The sequence below is a fragment of the Leucoraja erinacea genome, chromosome 14, assembly GCF_028641065.1.
Source record: "Leucoraja erinacea ecotype New England chromosome 14, Leri_hhj_1, whole genome shotgun sequence".
Classification (NCBI taxonomy): Eukaryota; Metazoa; Chordata; class Chondrichthyes; order Rajiformes; family Rajidae; genus Leucoraja; species Leucoraja erinaceus.
Genome location: NC_073390.1, coordinates 26,479,263 through 26,499,980, shown reverse-complemented (window position 1 = coordinate 26,499,980; position 20,718 = coordinate 26,479,263). Strand labels below are relative to the sequence as shown.

At 43.2% G+C, this 20,718-nt stretch overlaps 1 protein-coding gene across 1 annotated transcript in view; it reads right to left on the bottom strand.

Annotated features, from left to right (window-relative positions):
- The window catches only part of LOC129703451 (ephrin type-B receptor 1), a 405,586-nt gene that overhangs the window by 230,583 nt on the left and 154,285 nt on the right, over positions 1-20,718 (bottom strand). The gene's annotated exons all lie outside the window — the stretch shown is intronic.

Below are 20,718 nucleotides of genomic sequence, written 5' to 3'. Positions count from 1 at the left end.
CATATGGTGAACATGACCTGGCATCGATGTGTGATCTAGCATCAATCCGTCAAGTTGCTGAGCTGGAGTTTGCGATAGAACGGCACTAACAGGAAGTCACCAGTCAGCTAAATATGCTACTAGATCAAGGAGTCACTGATTCGTTACAAGTCCCAGCTCGTTTATCATCTCCAGTTTAAACTGCCTGGCACGTATACAGCATTAACATAAACTCTACCTCTCACATGCCCTCCGTTCTGCTGCTGAAAGCTTTGTTTCTCCCCTTCCATGAAAATGATTTCTCATCATATCACTATTCAGCGTGGATCTAACAATTTTCTTTCTGCTAAGTTCTCCATGACTACACTTTTCATATCGTCACAGTGACTACACAAATATATTCATGTAATATTATTAACAGCCTTTGAAAAATGAAGCAAGTGAAGTGACCAGTGTGGCTCCAGTTCCAGCTAATGATTCATCCCTTATATGTATTCTGCTGCTGACTTGGAATTGCATCACTTATCTTTTCAGGGACCTACCTAGCAAAAGGATGGTGATGCGCTGAAGACGATAGAAAGGATAGAGATAATGAACTAATGGCATAAGAGAGAAGGTAATGGGCTACCCAGTTTAGTTTTAGTTTAGTTTAGAGATACAGCACGGAAACAGGCCCTTCGGCCCACCAAGTCAGTGCCGACCAGTGATCCCTGCACATTAACATTATCCTACACACACTAGGGACAATTTACAATTTTACCAAAGCCAATTAACCTACAAACCTGCATGTCTTTGGAGTGTGGGAGGAAACAGAAGATCTCAGAGAAAACCCTCGCGGTCATGGGAAGAACGTTCAAACTCTGCACAGGCAGCGCCCGTAGTCAGGATAGAACCCGGGTGCTCCTGGTGCTGTAAGGCAGCAACTCTACTGCTGCGCCACCGTGCCGCCCTTTCATCAAACATCTACCACCATTCAATTAAATTTGGATGCCATGTAACAATATTCAACAATACATAATAAGTCATACAGCATGGAAACAAGTAGGCACAAGCCATTAAGCACCCATTTACTCAAATCCATCTTTACTTTTTATCATATTCCTTGATGTCTTAGTCCTAAATTCATCGATCTAATTGGAAATGTTCAACACCCACTATCCCTTGTATTTGGAAAAAAAGCTTTCCTTTTTCATTTCCTATAGCACTGTATTTAAGGTTATGCTTAATTTAATGATTCACCCACCATGAAATCACTTTTTTGTGTAGTCATCCCATAAACCACGATCATTTTAAGTCGGAAACAGGGGCTTCTCAATCCTCAAAATCAAAGGAAAACAAGAGAACTTACAAACTCCGCTGAAGATGAGGGAACTTGGGAAAGCTAATGGCGATGCCTTGAGGACAGTCCATATTACAGTTGAGGGGGTATTGGGGGTGTTATGAAGATAAATCTCCCGGGCTTTATAAGGTATATCCTGGAACACTGTGAGCAGTTAGGGAAGAAATTGCAGGAATCGGGTTGAGATACATTATAAAAATCATCATAGGCTGAGCTGCCAGAGGACTGAAGGGAGGTTAGTTTTGTGCCTCTATTTCTCGACAGGCTGCAAAGAAAAACCTGGAAACTATAGACCAGTAAGCCGAACATCTGTTTTAAGCAAATTACTGGTGATGATTCTGAGGGATAAGATATAAATGCATTTGGAAAGACAGGGTTGATTAGGGATAGTCAGCATGGTTTTGTGCAGGTGGAGATCGTCTCACAAATTTGATTTGAGTTTTTGGGTGAAGTAATCAAGAAGGTCGATGAGGGAAGGGTCGTAAATATAGTTTATTTAGACCTTTGTTAAGGTTCCAAATAGGAGGCTGCTCTGGAAGGTTAGATCCCATGGGATCCAGGGAGAGCTCACAAATTGGATGCCGAATTAGCTTCAAGTTAGGAAGCAGACGAAAGTGGTGGAAGATTGTTTTTCAGACCAGAGGCCTGTAATTAGTGGTGCATGTCAGGGATCAGTGCTAAGCCCATTGCTATTTGTGGTGTATATCAATGATTTGGATGAGAGTATACAAGACCTGAATAGTAAGTTTGCAGATGACACTGAAATAGGTGGTATGGTACACAATAAAGATGGTTATCAAGAATTACAGCAGAGTTTTAGCCAGCTGGGCTAGTAGACCGAGGAATGGGCATTTTGGGAAAACAAATTATGGTAGAACCTTCACAATGAGTCTGAGGGGCGATTGAATAAGAATCTGAGGGTGATTTTTTTCGCACTGAGGCTGGTAGGTACATGGAACCTGTTGCCAGAGAAAGTGGCAGGTTCAACACCAACATTTAAGATATTTGGACTATACATAGTTAGGAAAGGTTTAGAGGGGTATGGGTCAGAAACAGGCAGATTAGACTAGCTTGGATGGGCATCTTGGTTGGCATGAACGAGTTGGGCCGAAGGGCCTGTTAGGGTTAGTATGATTCTATGATGCACAGAAAGTTCTTAAGGGCAGAACCGGATGAAGCTTTCCAACTCATTTCAGTGCAGACTTTTCACAAGGATATAATCTGCAGCTCTGACAGAGGAATTATGGATTGTGGCAATGAATGAAGAGATGGAGGCCATTCAGCCCTTTAAGAATATTCTCCCATCCAACAAAGAAATGACACCTTACATGATTACAACAGATACAAAAGAGAAAGGAACCAGCGTGCAGGAAATAGTGTCACTGCTGCGGAGAAAGCTCCCAGATAATGGCGTGCAACAGCTGTATTATAGTAGATTGGGAGATCAGGAATACATCCTTATTAGTCATCTGGTGTTTTATATTATATTTAATAATTCATTATTCTCTTTAATCTCTTCTCTGGATTCCTTTAAAATGCATGGGAGCAATCCATTGGGACTAGGAGTTTATCCTCTTTGATTTTGATGGATTCATGCCACGTATCCCCCTATCTAAATGCATTTATCTCATCTTTCATCTCAAAATCCAATGCCATGTCTACCTTTTTGCTCATCCTGGTGAGCACCAAGATGAAATAATATTTTAATATCTTTACCTCCCCGATGTTACAACGGTTTGGATTGTCTATCCACTCGATACCCTATTCCCATTCCAAACATCCTATTTTATTGATGTACCTACAAAATATTTTACTATTTTGCTTTGTTCTGAGATTATATATTTTTATATTTCCTACATCTACATAATTGTTTTTCACCCTTCTTAATGCCCTCAATTCTCTCTCACCTTGAGCTCCTATGCTGGATTAGTTCTTAATGTCTGTTTTTTTTTCTTACTCTCATGTGTTGTTCCTGGTGACATTATTTATTTATGGAACTTCATGAGTGTTTAATTTGTTTTTTCCTTTTCACAAAATGTTTATTTATCCTTCACTATATTGAACACTGTTTAAATGTTACACATTGTTATTTTATCCTGTTCTTTGCCAATATGAAAGTCATATATCACAGGAACAGGCCATTCAGTCCATGTTGACTTAGATTTCTTCCTGAGCTAGTCCCACTTGCCTAAGCCTGGCCATTTTTTCTTCGAACTTTGCTATTGATGTTCCTGTCCAAGTGGCTTTTAAACACTGTAATTGTACACGCCTCTATCGCTTCCTCACCACAACCCTATCAAATTCCCTACCTCCATATTCTCCACACCAGCAAAAATTTACATTGTACAGTTAACCTATCAACCCACACATCTTCAGGATGTGGGAGGAACCAGAGTACCCATAGGAAACCTACTTAGTTACAAGTGAGAACAGCCAGGTTCCCACCGACAGCACCCGAGGTCAAGATTGGACTTGGGTCTCTGCAACCGTGCAACAGCGGCTCGACTAGCTCCATCTTGGTACAGGAGCTGTTCTGCTGATCTGTTGTTAAGCCTCTCTCCTCATCCAGAATATGGACAACTCTAAGTGTTTACTCATGCTTCTTTAGTAAAATAATGAAGTACATGGCAAGTTGGTGGACGTGTTCTATGAAGACCTTGCACTTACTTCAGGAATGAGTCACACTGAGAAGGAAGGTCATTTTGAAGCAGGAAAAAGGAATGTGTGGGAGAGATAGCAACTATCAAGCCCCAGTGAAATGAGACAGAGTTTAATGCTCGTTTCCACTCTTTGGCTCATCTGCATTGATCTACGAATCAATGTCATTAACCACGGTGACTCAACGCTCGATCCTCTCAGGCACAAGATTGTAAATTAAAATCAGCTTTTGCTTCTTATTAACTCAGAGCTTTTTTTCCCCAATTGTTGCTAGGATACACCAATATCATTAAAATAAATACAGACAGCATGTAATGATAAATGGTAAAAGTGATAACAGTTTCAGAATATCGCACGGGTATGATAGACATGGAGGGAGAAGTCTGCTACCCAGCACTTCAACCGTCCAAACTTGATTAGTACAGGTGTCAGAAGGCAGGAAAATGTGGTTAGAAGAGAGAGATAGATCAGCCATGATTGAATGGCGGAGTAGACTTGATGGGCTGAATTGCCTAATTCTGATCCTCTTACTTATGACCTTATGAACTGCCCCAACAAAAGACCGGCCAAATCTCAGTCTCTGATGCACAAAATATTTGTGATAAAACCAGAATATTCCATTCAGCCCATCAAGTCTACTCCACCATAAAATAATGGCTGATCTATCTCTCCCTCCTTACCCCATTCTCCTGCATTCTCCCTATAATCCTTGACACCCGTACAAATCAAGAATCAAAGGCCACTCTGTGCTCAAGGGATGGAAGAAAACACATTAAAAATATACCCCATGCAAACAAAGACAAACCATTATAATAAACACACCATGTCTTAAATAACTCAGCGGGACCTGCGTGATCACGGCCAGGCATTAGCGGCTGGGGTTCACATTAATAATATGCATTTTCTATGTTAAACTTTATTCTGAATTTGCATCTATCACAAACCTAGAGAGGCACAGGGAGATAACTGAGGCCCTGAATTAACCATATTTGAGAACATTTACCATTAGAGACAATTTTGTCCCATATACGAGAGATTTAGTCTCAAATGTGAGATGCTGGAGAACAGTGTCAACCAACATGATGATGAAATGCTCAAAAAGGAGGAATATTCCAACATGACTTTAGGCTGCAGAGAGCCCCCAGCTCTAACTCTAAGCCATTGTCTGGAAGCGCCAGACACTAGAATAGTTCATTCTGTATCCTGGCAGGCATCAGCAGAAGAATTTATAACTGGCAGACTTTTCTCGTGTGGCTTGTCTCTGATCACTGCCATGCACACTGCAGGGACCGAAGTATTCACAGTGGGAGTTATCACACATTCATTGACTGAAGTTCGCCAGGTAACTAGCATGAGCTTCTACCCCTTGTTTTAAACAATCAACAACAACCAGCAGGATTTGGGGATGCAGTTCCTTTGGACACAAAGTGAACGGTTGGATCGAATTTCAATGCTGATTTGCCCAAACCAAAAATGAGATATTTTCTGTAATTCCCCAGTTACCTTATTATTAACAGATTATTATTTTCTTCTCGTTCTTTTAACTGAAAGTCATTTACATTATTCCCAGAGAGTTGTGAAAAAGAACGAAACTGCTATCACACCGAATAATAGACAAATGGTAAAGATGCACACAAGGGGACACCCGGAGAGCTCGTGCCAGAAGAGAAAGAAATAATGCAGGTTGATATTAAACTATAAACTTCAGCATGGAACTGGTTGAAGTAAAGGTTTGTTGTAAATTCCTTACACTTCTGTGTGTTATGACATTTCAAGCAAGAACAGTTAGGCAGGTAGGAATGGCATAGTGGGATAAGACAAAGCAAATAGCATAGGCATCCCAATCAGTGTGTGTATGAGGTAGGTTGATAGGGCCTCTTTCTGTGCGACACAATTTTATGGTTCAGTAAGTTCTCCCTTTCGTCTACAATTCACGATGCTTAATTCAAATTATTTGACAATTCCAGTTTTTGAGCTCGGTTTAGAACATTAAACAGTACAGTGCAGGACCAGGCCCTTCAGCCTATAATGTCTGTGCCATACGTGATGCCATATTAAACTAATCTCTTCTGTTTGTATATGATTCATATCCCTCCAGTCCTTTGCATATTTATGTGCCTATGTAAAAGCATCATAAAGAGATTCTGCCCCCACCACCACCCTTGGCAGCATGTTCCATGCACCCACCATTCTCTTCGTAAAATATTGCCCTGTAAATCTCCTTTAAACTTTCCTCTTTCACCTTAAAGCTAGGCCTTCTATAACCATATTTAACATTTCCACCAGGGAGAAAGGGTACACAGAAAAGCTGGAGGAACTCAGCGGGTGCAGCAGCATCTATGGAGCGAAGGAATCCTCAACGTTTGGGCCTGCAACCCTTCTTCACTCTGATACGGGATGGGGGTGGGTGGGATTCAGAAAGGTAAAAAGGAGGATTAGCCAGAAGGCTGGAGGGTGGGAGGAGACAGCAGGGGGGGCTGAGGAAGGGGAGGAGACAGCAAGGACTAACAGAATTGGGAGAATTCGATGTTCATGCCCCGGGGGTGTAGACTCCCCACGGAATATAGGGCCCTCCAATTTCCGGTGCTGCTCGCTGTGGCCATGGAGGAGACCCAGGACAGAGAGGTCGGAGGGGAGTGGGAGGGGGAGTTGAAGTGCTGAGCCACCGGGAGGTATGCTTGGTATTGCGGACCGAGCGGAGGTGTTCGGCGAAACGATCGCCCAACCTCCGCTTGGTCTCACCGATATAGATCTGCTGGCATCTAGAGCAGCGGACGCAATAGATGAGGTTGGAAGAGATGCAGGTAAACCTCTGTCGCACCTGGAACGACTGCTTGGGTCCTTGAACGGAGTCGAGGGGGGAGGCAAAGGGACAAGTGTTGCATCTCCTGCGGCCGCAAGGGAAAGTGCCCGGGGAGGGGGTGGACCGAGAGGGAAGGGAAGAATTGACAAGGGAGTTATGGAGGGAGCGGTCTTTGCGGAAGGCAGATATGGGGGGAGATGGGAAGATGTGGCGAGTAGTCCCACAGGGGGTCACGTTGGAGGTGGCGAAACTGACGGAGGATTATTTTTTGTATGTGACGGCTGGTGGGGTGAAAGGTGAGGACTAGGGGGACTCGGCCCTTGTTGCGAGTGCGGGGATGGGGAGAGAGAGCAGTGTTGCGGGGTATGGAAGAGACCCTGGTGCGAGCCTCATTTATGGTGGAGGAGGGGCACCCCCGTTCCCTGAATAGTGAGGACATTTCAGATGTCCTGGTGTGGAACGCCTCATCCGTGGAGCAGATGCGGTGTAGACGGAGGAATTGGGAGTAGGGGATGGAGTCCTTACAGGAAGCAGGGTGGGAAGAAGTGTAGTCCAGATAGCCATGGGAGTCAGTGGGTTTATAGTGTATGTCGGAGAAAGGGAGAAAGGGTCTGTCTGTCAGTGTATCCTTGCCTACTAATTTGTCCCTGAATCCTCAGCATGAGCCTGCAAAGAATGTGACTCCCATACGAGATGGGTGCTTGAGATTCAGCGAGTAGATAAGCATTCACATGTTTGGAAGGTTAAGATGGCAGTGGTATACAGAGGCAGATAGCAGGGACAGGGAAGACATCAACCTGCCTACAGGAGTAGGCCAGCCAATTGTTCCATTAATTATTCAGATCATAGCTATGGGGAATTGCATGGGTCCCAGCTATGCCTGTCTTTTTGATGGTCACATTAAACAATCCACGTTCCAAACTTACCCCAACTCTTCCTCCATTACACCAACAACTGCATTGGGCCTGTCTCCTGCATCTGTGTACAACTCATTGATTTCATCAAAATGATCACAAACTTCTACCCTGTCCTCAAATTCACTTGGACTCTGTCTGACACTCTCCCCTTTCTCAATCTCTCTGTCTCCATCACAAGCATCAGTAGATGGACGACTGACATCTACTACAAACCCACTGACTCCCACAGTTACCTTGACTACACCTCCTCTACCCTGCAAGGATGCCATCCTTTGTCAATTTTGCCATCTTCATTCTAGGACATGCAAAATGACCTGTTTTTTTTCAATACATTGAATCAAGGAACTACAGATGGTAGTTTACAAAAAAAGGCACAGAATACTGGAGTAACTTAGAGGGACAGGCAGCATCCCTGGAGAACATAAATAGAAAGCTGGAAAACAGGATCAGGCCAAAGCGGGCAGGTAATAGGTGAACGCAGGAGAGGGGGGTTTTGAAAGGCAGATGGTTGGACAAAAGCCAGAAATGAAAAACGGAATGTGTGAGAACAAAGGATTGAAGAATTGTAAATTGTGAAGCCAGAGATAGGAATGTGGGTGGAGGGGGGAGGGGAAAAATAGGTGCTGGTCCAGATAGGACACAGGGAAGTGGAGAGAGGGATGAAAGGGAGAGTGGAAGGGAGGGCTGTTAGAAGTTACCTAAATTTGATGAATTCAATATTCATACCGCAGGGTTGTAAGCTACCTAAGCAAATAAGAGATGCCCCATCTACTGCTGAAATGCTGCCTGACCTGCCGAGCTACTCCAGCAGTTTGTGTATTCCCGAGATTGGTGGATTTGTGCTGAATATGGCTACGGAATGCTATAGAACCCAAGTAGATGCAATTAAGATATCGATCAACTATAACCTAATTGAATTGTAGTTCTGTTTTAAGGGGCTGAATATTCTACTTCTGGTCCATTGTTCCCAAGTGAAAAAATAAAAAGCACAAAACTCACAGTTCAGAGAGTTGATGATGACCAGGTCAAAAAAAAATCACAGAGGAAAAGAAAAGTGGAGAAAACAAAATGTAATTTATTTTCAATTATATGGGTACTTCTGGCTTTCAAAGTGCCACCTGCTCTGTGAAAGATCCCTGAGGGTATCTAGTTCTTAATCCTGACATAAATCGTTCCTTTTCACTCCCTGAGGTAAACTGCAAATCCAGCAACTGGGTCTAGATTTACGGCACAAGCTTTTAAATCTGTTTTGGTGTTAAACGTGCTCAGTTAATGCAGTCATAACATGCAGTTTAGTGTGGACCAATATGTACTAAGTTGCTATAAGTGATAAAATCAGAGTAAAAGAAACTTTAATTGAGCCAAAGATTCAGCATCATGCAGTCAACCTTAAAAAACAGACAATAACTACCAAAATCATCGACAGTGGAGACAATTCTTGCTGTTGTAGGTTGTCGTAGGTGCTATCGTAGGTTGTCGCCAGGTGTTGTAGGTGAATTCCATTAAAACTAGACCCCGGCAGTCGCCAAAAGAGTCACATCAGTGGGACAAGCCCTTTAGTGAGATACCACCCCTACACTCTATGTCGATGCATATTGGTCTCTGTTGCAGCTAAATTCTTATCCTGATTAACAGCCAATGTTGCTTATTAGCCCAAGGAATAGAATCAAGAATCATGCTGTTGAGGCATTTACTCTATTTTACCTATGACATTGGGGCCAAGCAAAGACTCTTATCGTAAACAGTTTAATTGAGATGATGCTCTCCTGGAATCTCACAAAGCTTACACTTGACTGTATGATGAATGGTTTATCAAGAAAGCACGCAGCACAGGTTCAAAGATCATAGAACAGTACAGCATTGAAATAGACCCTTCGACCCACAATGTCTGTGCTGAACATGTTGCAGATAAACTCTATTCTGCATGTACATGACGCATTTTCCTCCATTCTCCGCATGAGCCTATCTAAAACCATTATAAATATCACTATTGTATCTTTCCATATCACCCCTGCCATCATGTTCCAGGCACCATCGCCCTCTTGAGTAATATTTGCCCCGCACGTCTACTTTAAAAATTTCCCCTCTCATCTTCCAGCTATGCCAGCTAATCTTTGACATTTCCACCCTGAGAAGAGGCTTCTGACTGTCTACCTTATGTATGCCTCTCATAAATTTATCGGGTCTCCCCTCAGCATCTGATGCCCCAGAAAAATCAATCCAGGTTTGTCCGACATCTCCCTGTATCTAATACACCTCCAAAGCTTCCACATCCTTCCTGCAATGACTTTCTGCTATGTTTTAGCAGCTCTCTCCACGAATATTCTAGATGTTGATGCAGGCTGCTGGTCCGTCTAGCAGAGCTAACAACAAACTGGATGTACCCTCTGCAGTACCATGGAAGCAGTAAGAAACACTAGAAAAAGAACAGAACCTTCAGTCCACAATAATTATGACAAACATCATAATCATACTTTATTAGCCAAGTATGATTTGCAACATACGAGGAACTTGATTTGCCATACAGTCATACCAATAAAAAGCAACAAGACACACAAAACACATTTTAACATAAACATCCACCACAGTGACTCCTCCGCATTCCTCAGTGATGGAAAGCAAAAACAAAAGTTCAATCTTCTTCCCTTCTTTTGTTCTCCCGCGGTCGGGGGCCTCAAGCCTTCCGTTGACGGGATGATTTTGGATCCCGTAGCCGTCGGTCGGGCCCTCTGCATCAGGGCGATCAAGCTCCTGCATCGGGGAGATCTCAGCTCCCTGCACCAGGCAGTCGGACCCCGGGCCGGGGCTAGTCGAACCTTCTGTGACTTTGGAGCTGCCCGACTTCGGTCTCTACCCGAGATTGCGAGCTCCTCGACGGTGAAATCCGCAGGCCACAGTTGGAGCATCGATCCCAGGCAAGGGATCGCAGGCTCCGATGGTAAATCCATGGCCCCGCGGTGGGGCTCAAAGTTAGTCTTAAGCAAGGCGGCCAGCTCCATGATGTTAGGCCGCAGAGCGACGGGAGATAAGATCCGGAAAACAATCACATCTCCGGAAAGGTAAGAGATTGAGAAAAACATTTCCCCCAACCCCATCCCTACACCGCCCACATAAAACAAACCAGAGAACATTAACACAAACTTTTTTAAACACATTAAAAATAACAAAAAAGATGAAAAGACTGACAGACCGTTGGCGAGGCTGCCATCGTTGATGGTGCCACCCGGTGATGCCAAGTTGATCTCCTCTGCGTGCATGATCCATATCTCTCCATTCTCCGCATAAGTATTAATTCCACTATCATCTCTGCCCCACCATCACCTCTGGAAGCACGTTTCAAGCACACACCACCCACTGTGCAAAACACTTGCCCTGTACATCTTTTTTAAACATTCCACCACTGACCGTATACCAATGCTCTTGATATTTCCACCCTGAGGAAAAAGTGTCCTATCTACCTCTCTCTTCAGCAACCCTGCAGGTGAGGCAAAGCAACACATTTTGTTGGTTCCAATTAACCCTGTGTCGATAAGTGCTCCCACGGACACAGAATGAGACAAACAGCAATTGTCGCTGGAAGATTACGAACTGGGTGAAAGGCACCCTCTGGTCTGCCCAGAATGCATTGCTCCTCCCGTGCGAAGACCTAATGTTGCAGAATTCCACGATCCAAGGTCCAGTATTCTTGTGCTGGGAGTTGTACTGAGGATTGGTGCAGCTGCTGTGTAGTATTTTGGGGAAAGGCTACAGTTTCAGGCCAGGAAGCCAGTGCCGAATTACTGCTGGAACCCCCATAAATGCTCTTGTACTATTTATTGCTCAGTTTATCTAGAGGTAGTGATTTATGACCTGCTGAAGTCACATAAATCTGCAGAATGAGCATGACTATAATAAACTATGAACAGTAATTCACAAATGCATTATGTACTACATTACTCATAAATTTTCATGAATAATTTAAATTTTGGAGAAAAAAAGTGTCACCTCTGTCAAACCTACCTTGCACACAATGTAAGGGAGCACAGCCAATATAGTGTTCCAAAATAAAAAGCACACTGTTACGACCAAGAACCTGGTGGATTCACCAAAAGTAACAACGTTGCCTGTCTTAGCATGGATGGTGTATGTGTGCATCCTTTCATTGTTAGTCATTCAGCGCACATGCATGCATTTTTTGCCCACCATTGTAGATGCCAACAGTACCTGTGACTGAGAAGACTACTCATGACCATACAGGTGACACCCCATGTGGCAACAGCCTAGTTGCCTGTGTCGCTCAAAAAATCGCCTAAGTGGGACAGGGCCTTTACTCCTCATCTTAAATAAATAATCGCTTGTTATCTTCGTTAGATATCTTATATAGATATCTTCATTATGGAGACATCCACTGCCATGAAATAAATAATTTCACAGAGCATTGAACAGTACAGCAAAAATACAGGCCCTTTGGCCCACAATGTCTCTGTCGAACATGATGCCAAGACCAACACTTGCCAGCTTGCACATAATCGAAATCCTTCCATTCCCTGCATAGCTATGTTCCTGTCCAAAAGTCTCCAAAATGCCACTAACACATCTGGTTCAACCACTTTTCGGTATGAACCAAGAGCAGGGTTCCTACATTGTTCTCCAAACACTCTTCGCACATTCACACCCTCTGCAAAGAGATGGACAGCTGTTTCCTCTCCATGATCCTTGAAGATAGATGCTCCCTCCTTAAAGCAGCATCCCATGTAAATGTCTTCGATGGTATGGAGCATTGTGCCCCCTGATGGACCGGTGCACAGATGAAAAATTTGGGGTGAAATATACAACATAAGGAAAAATATTAATTTTCAGAGAATGAGATCAACCTGGAATTATCTTGACTTTGAGATGGTGGAAACAGAATTATCCAGGGCCTTCAAAAGGGATTTGGACAATCTGTAATTTGCAGGGGGAATAGGACATGGAAATGCTCTATCGGAGCTGGTATTGTCTTGAAGGGCAGAATAGCCTCCGTCCACACTGCAGCAATGGGATTCACTGTGATCCAGAAACTATTCCAGTCTATTCCTATCGCCCACTATGTTCATTCTGAAGTAGGAACTGCAGCACAAAGGGATTTCTTGGACAACGTTCCTGAGGCAGTGGGTCAGGGAGGTCATTCCTTGAAAAACAATCTCCCTGAATGAAAGCCTGTGACTGAATGACTCTGAAAATAGGTCTCTCACTGCGGGACAGCTGCTCTACGTCTGAGTGGGTTTTGTTTGAATAGGGCCCCTTCTCGGCCTCAAATGTTCTGCTGAAAATGTGTCAGACAGCTTTTCAGATGTGCCTTTACTCTGTTCAAAAAACCAACACTTACCTTTTCTTTCACACACCATTCCTGTTTGTCATTCATAGCGTGCTCTAATTATCTCCCGTTAATTATTGTTCGCTGTCCAGAAAGTGGGGTAGAATCACAATGCGTATTGACTTCCCTGAGAGCTTTGCATTCTCAGCTCAAATTATTGATCAAATCTTCCCTCCCCCTCTCCAATTTAAAGTGCTGCAGCCCATTTGCTGTACAAATTCAAATGAGACTGGATGAATAACAGAAAAATAATAATAAAGGCAGCTTGTGCAAGCCAGCGCCCTTACACTCTGAACATGGGGCACACAATTTGAAAAGCGAAGCTTAGATAGAGTACAAGGTGTCCAGTCCCAGCACATAGTCAACATTCAGCACAATGCATCAACACATATTGATGTGTGGCACAGCGGTAGTGTTGCTGCCTTACAGCGCTTTCAGCGTCAGAAACCCAATTTCTATTCTGACTACGGGTGCTGTCTGTATGGAGTTTGTATGTCTCTCCGTGACCGGGTGGGTTTTTTCAGAGATCTGCGGTTTCCTCCCACACTCCAAAGATGTACCGGTCCATAGTGTGTGTAGGATAGTGTTAATATGCGGGGATCGCTGGTCGGCGTGGACTCGAAGGGCCTGTTTCTGCGCTGTATCACTAAACTAATCTAAACATCATACACTGTAACACACAGCTCCAACACACAGTTCCTGGTTAATACTAGCTCGTCATACAGACGCAGTACCAAGCATATTCCTAAAATAAAGCACAAGGAACTGCAGATGCTGCAATCTTGAAACAAAAAAAGTGCTGGAGAAACTCAAGCCATATGTGGAGGGAAATGTTTCAGGTCAGGACCCTTCTTCAGGCTGTTGGGGTTAAGGGGAGTTTGCTGATGGAAAGAGGTAAAGGGAAGGGTTGGGGTAAGAGCTAGCAAGTGACAGGTGGATCCAGGTATGGGTGAGATTATTGACAGATGAGTCAGGTGAGGGAGAGAAGGGTGGTGATAATAACCAAGGCTGGTTATTGTGTATTCCCAATGTACGTGTTCCCAATGTACTGCATTGGACCCAGTGATCTGTGCATCGCTGATCCACATCTTCACAATCTTTCAGTGACCAGGTCTCTATCTTTCATTTATCTGGTCTGTAACATTCATTCCACAGTGAATTCTTCTGCAGAAGATATCAGATGATTATTTAAATTTGCTATAGCCCCGAGCAGGTAAAACACATTCCTCTGAAATGAAACCGGAGCTCTACTGCAGTTTAGTAATGTATAAAAATAAAGATACAATCAGAACTGGTTAACTGAATAACAACTCAAGTGTGAAAAATGTAACAGCCCTATCTTTTATTCTCCTTTTTATTCATTCCTCTTTACTAAGCCCCTCACACTTGCCATTTCCTATTACTTCAGCAGGTAGGTATTTACTGTTTTTATAGCTCTGTGATAAACATCAGTTCATATTAATACACAGAGAATGAACACAGCTAGAATACTAGCAGTGTGCCTACATATTGTGTCAAAGTCAAAGCAACAGTAAATGCCAAATTCCAAATTCCTGTTAGAAGACTATTTTTCTGAAAGCTGGGACTTTTGATGCTTTACCTCTAACAAGTGAAATGTATGTTTCTTTCGTGAATTTAAAATCCATGTAAAGAGAAAGAATTAGGTCATCAGGTCATAAATGACAGGAGCAGAATTAGGCCATTTGGCCCATCAAATCTGCTCCGTCATTCAAGCATGGCTGATCCATCTCTCCCTCCTAACCCCATTCTCCTGCCTTCTCCCCCCAACTCCTGGGGTTGATTAGAACTTGATTCCTGACATTGGCCAAGTGTGAATTTCAAAAGTATTGAAGATCTCAACACTAAATACTCAAAGGTGGAAAGGATTGGAACTTGTAATTAATGCTGACATTTGACAGTGGTGCTTATATTTAAGAGGGAGTTAGATGTGGCCCTTGTGGCTAAAGGGATCAGGGGGTATGGAGAGAAGGCAGGTACAGGATACTGAGTTGGATGATCAGCCATGATCATATTGAATGGCGGTGCAGGCTCGAAGGGCCGAATGGCCTACTCCTGCACCTATTTTCTATGTTTCTATGTTAGGGAATGCCACACTGTTTTTGGGACAGCTTTAATGCATAAGCATAACAAATACTAGGAAATGTTACCAACCTCCTGGCCAGCTGACATCTCCGCATACTATTACCCAGTCATTCTTCAGATTAACGGTTTCTAGGTCCTCGTTGTATGGAAATTAATTGTTGTATTTGTCATACAGATCGGGAAGGTGTGATATGCAAAGCAAGTTCATTCCAATATGGAAGCCAGGCTTTAGATTGTCATATTTACACGTAGGTTTGGTATTTTAGGAGTTTCCACTGAACAATGATGTTGTCCTCCGGGACAGTAGAGATGAAATAAGAAAAAAATAGAAAGGAAGTACTTGGTTAAAATTACTCTTGTGTGATCTGAAACAAATCTGCTTTTGCTACAATCTGTTATCATTGAATCCTTGACTAGACATGGAATCAGGTCATTCACCACACCTATCAACCACCCATATACACTAATCCAATTTTATTCTCCTCACATTCTTATCATCCCTTCCCAGATTCTACCTCTCACCCACACTCCAGGAAATATGTATAGCAACCAATTAACCTACCATCCTGCACATCTTTGGGATGTGGTAGGAAACTGGAGCACTCTGGGCAAACCTTTCCAGTTACAGGGTGACGGCTTTTGATCAGGCTCCCACAGGGCAATATTGGCAAACATGAGAATGAACAGATTTGGAGGTAATCTTGTGAATTGGGATTCACCATTCATGAGGTTGGAGCTGTTCATGGAAATAAAGAAACATGTTCAAATTGGGGAACACAAATTGACTGATGCCACCAAAGATTTGTAAAGGGCGAGGAGGTATTCTGGGGTTTCTCGGCTTGTCACCACATTCATTATTGGTTTGATGACATTAAAAATGAGAATGTTTATTCAAGTTCAAAAACAGCAATAAACCAGGAGGCACGCTTTTGTGTGTGGACGGGAGATGTTATAAAGGGTTTTTGACAGTTCAGTAAGGGGATAAAACTGGGCCAATATGGGGAATTAAGATATCCTCCAATTTTGGATCCAAGAAAGATTGGATCAGTGCTTCCTTATGGATGAGTGACTAGAAATTGTCATACAAATAAGCGAGTTAGAGGTCAATGTAAAATCAGGTACATAGGAAAACTGGTAAATTCAAAAGGCTAATGAATGATCGTGTGAAAATAGGAAGATGCTTTAATTACATGGACAATGTGGAACATTGAATATTCACCACCCCGGTAACGTGCCCGTAAAGTGGCGTCACAAGTCAAGAAGGCTTTTGGCACGTTGGTCTTCAATAGTCAGAGTGTTGAATTTAGAAATTGTGAGGTTATGTTATAGTTATGCAAGACATTGGTGAGGCCACATTTGGAGTATTATGTTCAGCTTTGTTTCACCCTGTTTTAGGAAGGGTGCAGTTAAGCTGAAAAGAATGTTGCCAGGACTCAAGTGCTTGGGCTATAGGGAGACCAAGGCCAAATGCAGGCAGGTGTGACTAGTGTAAATGGAGCCACTTGGTCAGCTTGGGAGAGTTGGGCCAAAAGGCCCGTTTTCTACACTGTACGACTATAACGGCGTCATTCAACTTCTGCCTGATAAATGTAAAATTAGAGCAGTCAACCAGCCAAACCAAATTTCCGAAACCATCTCCAAAAATAGTAATGTACAGTTTCAAAGCGTGGAGCTGTCAGATTATTATGAGGTGAAGGAAAGGGAAACAGAGTCAAGGAACAAAGGATTAACTGAGCCGAGGTACAGACTAGCCCTGACCTGACTCAATGGTGGAATAGGCATAGGGTTAAGTGGCCAACGTCTCATTGCACAGTCTTCTCCTTATGTTATTTTATTTACATGAATCCTTCTATTATTCCCTCTCACCCTTCCCCCCAAAAAAATGTCCAGTGGCCCTTTTAAGGGAAGCTCAGGCACTTTAATTTAATGGAATGTTACGTACTTAAACCTTGAGGTCGCAGCTCTTCGGAGTCAACACACCAAAGGGCCCAAACGCTTGCCTTGTTTAATATCTAGCGGCTGCATTAAAATCACTTCCTGTGTGCCAGCGACGAGCACGATTTGTTTTTGGGAGAGAAGTGGGAGCTGTGAAAAGGACTTGACTGGGCTGATCATGCTTAATGGGGAAAAAACCATGTCAAAAAGGCTCACAAAATGCTGTTAAAGCAAGTCTGTCAGCCAGAGGGCATAATTACAGTATGTGATAACTGTCAACTCAACTGAAGGTACAAAGAGTTTCTGTCTAGCAAGCGAATGCATAAAAAGCAATACTTGCATAACTGTGCAACTTGACAAGTGTAAGAGGACCTGAAAAGAGTAATAACATATTCGTTGCTTTGCCTCATTCTGTGTTCAGAATTGACTTTAGCCTAATTTACTCTCCAAATGTAAACCCCGATATGCAGGCAGTGATATTTTAGTACAACTAGGCTGCAACACTCACCTTCTTGGATTATATTAGTGCAGCTGTACCTTACTGCTAGTCAAATTACACCCCATTGTATTTATAGTGCATTTTCAAAGCCTTTCACAGGACTGAAACATCAGAAAGGCAGGTCAATCATTATTTCAATGAAGAGGGAACATATCCTTGAAAGATTATATCTGAGCCAAGTAGTTTCTTCAACTCAGTCCAAGGGACTGTGTTGCTCAATGCAAAGCTGTACAAATGGGACAGAGGGAGGGGGCAAAATGGCTCATATCAATTATAGGAAGGATTGACAAACCACTACCCTTGGGAAAAAGTGGTGCAGCTGAGGTTATTTCAGAAGAGATTAATACTGAACCACAATGGTTACCACTGCATCCAATTTGCTCAGCATTATGTAGCCTGTACGGTTATACAATGTCTGCAATACTCAGTTAATTTGGAGCATAAGCACACACACACACACACACACACACACACACACACACACACACACACACACACACACACACACACACACACACACACACACACAGTGTGGGGATAATGTAATATTTCCCACCTTTTAACATTTGTGATAATCAAAGCACAATCATTTCCTGAACAAATCCTGTCCAAATCGAATGACTAAAGAATAAGAGCTAAAGGAATAGGCTGGAAAAGAGGAGTTCCACTCCAAGGTCTACTGGCATAGGAAGGAGCAGTGTTTATGGAACATAAATGTGGAGTATAAACTGATTAGGAAGACACAAAAGTGCTGAAGTAACTCAGCAGGTCAGGCAGCATCACTGCAGAAAAAGTTTTGGAGATGTTTTTGGCAGAGACCCATCTTCAGACGGAATTTTTTATTTTTGGGAGAAGGTAGAAGTAGGCCGTGCTGCGCTGGTGAATGGTGAGGTTGGAAACTGTGGAGGGCAGATCACTAGAGGTGATGAAATCAGAGATAGTCCTGGAGATAATGGCCAGGCGCTCATCTGTGGGGTTATGGTCGAGGGGTATGTACGGAGACGATGGAGAGCTAGCATCTGACCTAAGCATGGCCGAGGTCAGTCCGGTGTGTGGCCCAATGGATTCCTAATAAAATTCACGGTGCATAAAGAACAATTGAATGAATTACAGGCAAGGATAGATTGGTGACTGTCAGGACTTGGAAGAAAATGAATCATGAAAATTGTATATAGGAAAAAAGTCATATCATGGGGAAGAGAAACAGCGCCAGTGTTTACGAATGAATTTACTTCTGCAATAAGAAACCTTATCACTATTACAAGTAGGCAGTTAAAACATTATTGACAGAATTAGGAACTAGAGGAAGATTTCATTTTGCTGTGGGAGTTGTGTGTCTAATAATATTTATTTAATGGCAGTCATTACGCAATTGAGTTTAATGTGTTTGAAAGGAAGAATAGTATTGTGGCAGAGTGAATCTGGATCTAGGTAATGCAGAGTTCAATTGGATGAGGCAAAAACCATCTACAATAAAGTGCACATATCTGTAAAGGGGTAAAATGACAGTACATCGTGGGATGGGAAAATAATCCCAAGTGATGAATAAAGCGATCTTTCAATTAATTCAATGAGGAACAGGACCTCACATTGCACTTAGGTAGCTTACAACCCAATGTTATAAAAATTGATTTGTCCAATTTCAAGTTAGACACACCATTCCCCACCCTCCCCGTCCATGGTGTGCTCAAACAGTATCTCTCCCACGCATCCTGCTTAATACCCCTCCTCCATAAACTCATCTCCCTTCCCCAAGTTTCATATTTCGCTTTTATCCCTCCCTATCCCCTTACACAGATATCCCTTTCTCCAGTTTTACATTACATTTGGGCGGCATGATGGCGCAGCGGTAGTTGCTGCCTTACAGTGCCAGAGACCCGAGTGCTTGTCTGTACGGAGTTTGGACATTCTCAACAGTGACCTGTGTGGGTTCTCCGAGATGTTCGGTTTCCTCCCACACTCGAAAAACGTACAGGCTTGTGGGTTAATTGGCATGGTATAAATGTAAATTGCCCCTAGTGTGTGTAGGATAGTGTTAATATGGGGGATTGCTGTTCGGTGTGGATTTGGTGGACCCAAGGGCCTGTTTCCACGCTGTATCTCTAAACTAAACTAAATACTCCTTCTCTACTTATCGGACACTCTTCACTGAAGGGTCTCGACCAGAAACATCACCCATTCCTTCTCTCCAGAGATCCTGCCTGTCCGGCTGAGTTGCTCCAGCTTTTTAGTGTCTATCTTTGACACCCTTTTATCTTCTTTTCACTCTCGGCATTGCAGCTTACTTCACTCCAGTTGCTAACCAAACCCTCTTCATCTGTATCCACCTGTCATATCAGTCTGAAGAAGGGCCCCCGCCCGAAACGTCACCCATCTGTGTTCTCCAGAGATGCTGCCTGACCTGTTGAGTTACTTTGGCACTTGGTAACTTTCTTTTTAAACCAGCATCTGCCTTTCCTTGTTTCTCCATCGATCACTCATTTGCCAGGTTTTGCCCCACCCCCACATCTCTCTTCCTGCTTTCTCCCGCCTATTCTACGAGTCTGAAGAAGGATCTTGACCCAAAACGTCGTCTGTTCATTTCCTCCAGGAGATTCGATGTGTACAAGATGGTGACTGGTTTAGATGAGCTAAATAGGGAGAGGCTGCTTACATTAGTAGATAGACCAGGGACAACAAGAAGGGCAGAAGATACAAGCGAGGGGGCGAGATCATTATCCGCAAGAGCCCTCCATGTCGAACCAGATGAGCACATAGAAGGAAACAGAACAAAAGGATGGGTGGGGCGGTGGAAGTTGAACTGATTTGATTACTCCACAGGGATCCAGAAAATAGGAATACAAGAAATTGAAGCAGAAGGACATTTGACCCCCTCATTCCTGTCCCACCATTGAATGCAATCACGGCAGCACCATTTTCTAGCACTATCCCAGCTTCCCTTTAATACCCTCATGATCCAAAATCTCTCAATCACTATTCGGAATATACTCATCAACTGACTTCCACAGCGCTTATGGGTTCAGTATTTCACCATTCTCTGGGTGAAAAAAAATATTCTCATCTGTATTGACCTGCTGATTCCTTATTTTGAGATCGTCAATCAAGGTTCCACATTGCAGTGGTTTCCTCTTGCATATACCTCTGCCTCCC